Genomic DNA, 6,789 nt, shown 5'->3' on the forward strand with positions numbered 1-6,789 from the left:
ATTTTCTATATCCAACCTTGCTAATTTTGTTGGGAAATAAATCTACATATTTTTTGCCACAAATTCTGAAGGAACAGCAATACTCACCCAAAGTAACTGACTGCATGTTTCAATTATTTTTGTTTTGTACATATTTCTGTAAGTTGTATAAACCATTTCTTTCTCTCTAATTCAAAAATACAACTCCAAATGCAAGTTAGTGAGAATGCTGTTATTTGATGGAAAACCTGCATCGGTTTTAATGTACGTATTTATTGAAAAGCTTATAATTCACAGTATTCAGTAGTGATTTTCTTATCACATCTGTGATAGAATGTTTTGATTATATTTTCTCTCCCCCTCTATTTTAACCTGTTACTTTGTATCCGTTCTTATGAACAATCCCTTATTCATTAACTAAGGACAAGGGTATGGCAGGACAAGATACAGGCATAATAAGCCTGTTGGGCAGGAATTTGCAGCAACATGTGAAGACCAATTAATAAGACACACAAGAAATATACTCGACCTGATCTGTACACTCCCCTGACCCCAGTTCTTTGCAATGGTTATAACTATATGGCTATGTCCCTATGTGAAAGGGGATATTTTTAAGGGCACTGTGTCTGAGTAGGATACGGCTTTGAATTAAATGTTAAGTTGAATAATAGAAAAAAGTTGTCTTTGGCACACCTGAAACTATATACTGAAATTGCTATCTTCCCTATACATTCAATAACTGATCAGGACACAGGTGTGTCCTGACTCACTGCTAAGGACAAGCTGTTCTAGTAGGAAATGACAGCAGTCAACACCTGACGCTCTTTTAGTAACATATCTGCTTCACCCGCTGTTTTGCCATTCTTAGTGGAGTTTTCCGATCAAAATGTCTCACAGTCAGCTTTCAAGGGCAAAAATATAAATGAATAGAGTCATGTCTACACTCATACACACTGGTTTAAGAGGGTTTTCTTTTCTAATTAGATTCAATGATTGAAACTTATTTTATCATCAGGACTCTAGATAGGTGCCTTGATCAAACTCAGTTTTGACTGGCTCTTAGGTCATATCTATATTATGAGTAAGACCAATTACTGAGTCAGAAAGAACAAGTGATGCACTGGACAGAGGTGAATCATTAAAAAATGATAAGTAATGCTTTCACAGACATTGAGGGTAGTCCAGAAGACTGGGTAGGTGAGACTTAAAGCAGAGTTGCAATGATGAAGTTCACTAAAAAGTCCAGTAATGATCACAACTACTGAAATAGAAGGCAGAATAGATTGGAATCTATTTTAACAAGCTGATTATTTATATGATAGGACATGTGGAGTATCTTTATTTATTAGAGGAATAATTATGGAATGTATCATTCTATGTCAATTCTATTCAGTTGGTCAATATTTGAATGTCTACTTCAGGCAAGCAACTGTAATTTTCCTGGATATGAAAAGGTTAATATGATTTTGCACTTAATATCAAGAAGCTCCCACCGTGGTAAGGAATACAGACACAGAAATAACTAATAAAAATATGTTCATATATCTATAATATTCAAGTTCTTCAAAATCAATAGGGAATAGTGGAAGGGCCAAGATGGCGGAGCAAAAGGAAGCTGGTAGCTCACCCTCTCCCACAAATACACCAAAATCAAGAGGGAATAGAAAAAGGATGCAATAGCAAAGTATACAGGCAAAGATAAATGGCCTTCAAAGATGAAGTCTGACTATTACTCGTAAAGATGAAATTCACTAGTAAACAAGAAAAGTAAATACTAAAAGAAAGGAGTGGGGGAAGAATTTTGCCCCCACCAAATTGGCATAAATTTAAAAGAATAAGATACACAGTAGTGACAAGGAGAGGGGTTTGAGCATTCATAAAATTTTGAAGCATTTATTGCTAATACTTATTTGTAAATAAAATCTGGTGAAATTTTGACCAGTTAAAATTAATAGTTATTTTGAGTCAACAATTTCAACCCTAGGAATGTACCAAAGTGAAACAATCACACAACGGTATGAGATAAATATATGTTTCATATAGGTAACGTTATTCATCCCATGATTATTTGAAGTAGTAATTGCAATCAAAGCAGATAATTTAGATATGTTCTGGTACTATAATAATATGATATATCATTCAGCCATGGGAAATAATGAAGCAGAGTTACATGAACTAATCTAGAGAGCGGCCCACTTTAGGAAGATAAGGGAGGAAATGTAATCTGTTAAAGATTAAGAAAAAAGCAAACTGCAAAATAAAAATAGTAACTGAGTTCATGTGAAAGTCCTTTGTTCCCATTGAAACAACACAGGATAAATATAAGCATGCTCCCCTGTAATGCCATCAAACAATGTATGCAAGCAAATCTAAACTAAATTCTGCAAAGGATAAGCACTTCATCAGTGAGCAAAGAGAGACAGTTGTACATGTGCCAGCAGCCTAACCTGGGTAAGAGTAAGGAGAAGGCTAAGACCACTGAAACCGCAGAGACTGTTCTAGGAAAAGGGAGAAAGCAGCCTAATTTTTATTAACACTGCTGCAAGCAAAAATCTGGCTGGGAAATAGAAGAGCCTCCAACAACAACATAAAAAAATCAGTATCTTGACAGTTATCTTTCACGGAACTGTTGCTAGGTTAACTGAGACACAGCACAGCTGGAAAAAAAGAGCACAACGGGAGTTAAATTCAGTTAAGCAGAATGTAACTAAAGCTACAAACTCAGTCGCAGGTAAAACATGAAAGATCAAAGAGTACAGTCCCTCTGTCAATTAAATAAGTTGAGTGTTAGGGAAAAAAGGCAAAGACAATTTCTGTTATCTCATTTGAAACTAAAGATAAAGTGAAACCAATTAAATTTGCAATTGTCCTACCTCAGTTTAGTTCCACTCATGGTGTTAGCCGCTTCACTTAGGTTTCTGACAAAGTAAAGTATGTGTTTCCAGTGGAGAAAACAAAACAAAATGATCTATTTTAGCCTCTGCTGAACTTTATGTAAAATGTCCAGCACACTGTAATGATTAGAGACATATAAATACACAGGAAAATGTCACCCATAAGCAAGAAAAATCATCAGTCAATAGGGTCAGAACAAAGGATGTCCGAGATGCTGGAGTTAAGAAGCAAGAATTAAAAGCTAAGATAAAATCATTAACAATTAAATAACTAAATAAAAGGACTAATGGAGAAAAGGATTATTAATTTATAGGACAAGATCATTAGATTGTGTGAATAGATGGGGATTTCAACAGAGAAACAAAAGCTCTAAACTAAAACTAAACAGTGACTGTAAAAAATAAAAAATAACATTTTTGTTTGTTTTTTAATTTAAAAAATTTTTATTGACTTATAGTTGATTTACAATGTTCTGTTAGTTTTAGATTTGATTCTATTATAGATTATCACAAAATACTGAATATAGTTCCCTGTGCCATTCAGTAGGTCCTTGTTTATCTATTTTATGTATAGTAGTGTGTACCTGTTAATCCCAAACTCCTAATTTATCCCTCCCCTCCTTTCCCCTTTGGTAACCATAAGTTTGTTTTTTCTATCTGTGAAAAAAATCAAATACCACATTTATTGGATGACATTAACAATACACTTTGACATAGCAGAAGAAATGATCAGTGAACTTAAAGGTAAATAAGAAATATTAAAATCATGAAATATTAAAATAAAAAGAAATCAAATATAGTACCAGAGACCTGTAGGAAATCAAATAAACCCACCATACATAAAACTGGATTTACAGAAGAAATTCCTTTGGAAAAATACCTAGGAATGGAATTTCAGGGTTCTACAAGTATATGGTTAACTTTAAAGAAAATGCAATAAAATTTGCTAAAGTACCATTTATCTCTCCTATTAGCACAATATAAGATTCTAGTTGTTTCGTATTCTAGCCAATATTTAATTATATTCACTTTGGTGGTTGTGAAACAGTATGTCAATCTTTCTTTTAATTTGCACTTCCTGAATCACTAATGCATTAGAGCACCTGCTCATGTGCTTATTGGCCATTCCTATGTCTTTTTTGTAAACAGGAAAGGACTTACATATTCAGAATAGACAACCAATTCCTACAACTCAATAAGATAAAACCTCCACAAAAATAATGGACAAAAGACCTGTTCAGTCTCCTGAATGTTGCCATGTAAGTCCAAAAAAGAAGTATACTGTCTCACAAACTGTGTAAAGAAAGGCACAATGGGTTACCTGAAATGGTGAGGGAATTTCACTGACCATTTGCAGTGCTCTGTATTATGATCAGTAATACACCTTTTTGTGTGCTTTATTATCAAGTGACAATGATAAAATTAAATGTTTGTCTGGGGCCTAATAGTTTACAAGGTTTTTAGGACACATTACAGTATTTATCACTAAAATAATTCTGAAAGGACAAAAATTATTTTCTTCTTTTTTCTTTTTCCCAAACAGGAGGTAGTAATTTCTGGAGGACTGACTGAAACCTAGTTCCCCTGTCCCCATAAAAAATTATCTTCTCCCTACAAGCAAATTTTAAACCCATTCTTGAAATAAAGTAGAATTTTAAACTTTAGATATATTTAATACTGAATTTGCAAAGAGGAGAAAACGGTCAACCCTTATCCAGGCCAGTCTTCAGTAACAAATACATGCTTCTTTGCATGTCTGAGAACAGGTGATAATTCTCACTTTTAAACTTTCCTGTATTAAAGGATAATGGCTGTTAGTTTATTTCATATTAGCATTCGTTTTCTAGATTTTCCTCTCTGACTAGAAATATCGCTTTAACTCTACTCACCATGGCAACAAAACAGCTGAAGATTCTTACAGCTTGCCTAGTGAAGAAAAATACTTGAAAATATCCTTTGATGCTAAAATTGGTTTTGTTTTCACAGTACCACATGAAGCAACTGAGGATGAGGGATATCACCATATATTTCACATGGATTCACCCAGCAGGAGCAATCAGGGTATGCCAGAAAGGGAGAAAGGAAAGGAAAGAAAGAAGGGAAGGAGGGAGAGGGAGGGAAGGAGGAAGGAAAGAAAGGTAATCCCACGTTTACACACTTGCGAAGACATATTTATACACACAAATGCTCCCACAAACCATTCTTCATTTATATTACTGAACTCACTTTGTTGTTGGATATTTCCTGTTTATCTGGCTGCCTCCTCTAACTAAAGGATATTTTCTTGAGGGCAGAGACCACTCATTCTTCCTTGAACCTCCATCATTCTTTTAAAGTATGTGTTAGATAAAAGAATAAATTAAGATCTTTATAAAAGAAACAAAAACTTAGAAACTAAAGAATATTTAACTTCAAACAACTTTAAAATCTGGGCATGAAAGAAACTGCAAGAATATTATTTTTCTTGAATGTATTATTTATGCCAAAACATGCTAATCAGGCTATTCCCCTCTTTCTCCCAAAGTTGCAGAGCCCTTCTGTCAAAGGATATTTGCTCAGACAGCTAATACCTAATCGAGTTAAACTAAACACATTTGGAAAGGTAAATGTCTTGCCAAATAAGTCAAATCATAGATTACAAAGCTACACTGAAATGATTATATTTTTCCTCCTAGTTAGTTCTTATTTATGTATATAACAGATTTGATTACATATTTTGAAGAATGGTTAAGTTGTAGTTCTGTACTGAAAAGGTTTGCTTTGCTTCCTGTGCAGGAGAAAGAGTTTCCTACGAGCTTAGTTTTCAGAATCTGATGACCATTTTGATAGCTCTCTGTTCTTGCCTCCAGGTAATCAACAAAAAATGATCTCCAGTCTTCATCTGAGGAGAGTTTTACCAGTGGTATGCTGTCAAATGCTTAACAATAGCGATCCAGGAGAAAAAATAATGCCCATATTTTTACTGTTTACCAATTTCTATCATGTAAATACCCTTACCATGACCAATTTGGAACTGACAACACAGTGTCACTGAATGGCAGTGCTGGGAAGAAATGTGCAGTAGTGGTACATGGTGAAATGTAATAAAGGCTATGTTAAAACTTTCACAATCCTCTGTCATGCGTGGGCAGGAGTCTGCCCCAGCACATCACTGGATATTGGCTCTGAAGTTTTGCCTTAGATTACAATGGGCCAGGGTACATTGCCTGATTCCCTAAAATGGAAGCTCTTGGTCTGAATAAGGAGGTATGCAATCTTCCCCTCACTGTGTGGCAGACACACAGCAATGGATGTGCTGTATACTTTATCTGTAAAATTGGGATTACCGAGAAAAAGTAGAGGCAGAGAAATAGTATGATGCAATGTTCCCAGATTATCTTGTTATTCACAAGGTGCAGAGGCAGCTTGTGTTGGGCAGGGCTGATCACACCAAGGAAGCACATCAACAAAATGGTCAAAGCACATGCAGACTCTTATATAAGAATCCAGCCTCCTGCTAAGGAAATAAACTTGTTTGAAAATAAGAGCTTCTGGAGCTGTTCTTCCACTGAATCAACCTATATATCCTGAGTCAGAGTCTGGCGAACTCCTGAAAAGAAGGAGGCGATGAGTTTCAGAGCATTTTGGATGTCCTTTTCTCTACCCCATACTAACTTACAAAATTCCCCAAAATAAAGTAAACTTGGCTATACAATGTAATTATTTCTTCTCTCAGGCTAGATTTTAGCTTCTCCAAGTCATCCAATTTTCCTGAATGGTGTGGACAAATCCCAGAAACTCTCAAATCTCCACATGAGGTAGGTAGTAGAGTTAAGGTCTGCTTCTAGGGTCTGAACTGTTGAAGGGAATTCACAGTCAATTCTGTGCCACCAACAGCCTGGCCAGAGGATGGAAAGTGGAAGTAGAATAACTGAGA

General features: G+C 35.2%; 1 long non-coding RNA gene across 1 annotated transcript; it reads left to right on the top strand.

Annotated features, from left to right (window-relative positions):
• The first annotated feature begins 4,793 nt into the window (after nt 1-4,793).
• On the top strand, nt 4,794-6,181 carry LOC140685569 (uncharacterized). The gene is made up of 3 exons (XR_012058833.1): nt 4,794-4,934; nt 5,398-5,475; nt 5,723-6,181. It is a non-coding gene; the product is annotated as an uncharacterized lncRNA (long non-coding RNA).
• The last annotated feature ends 608 nt before the right edge of the window (nt 6,182-6,789 follow it).

Source organism: Vicugna pacos, chromosome 14 (assembly GCF_048564905.1).
Source record: "Vicugna pacos chromosome 14, VicPac4, whole genome shotgun sequence".
Taxonomy (NCBI): Eukaryota; Metazoa; Chordata; class Mammalia; order Artiodactyla; family Camelidae; genus Vicugna; species Vicugna pacos.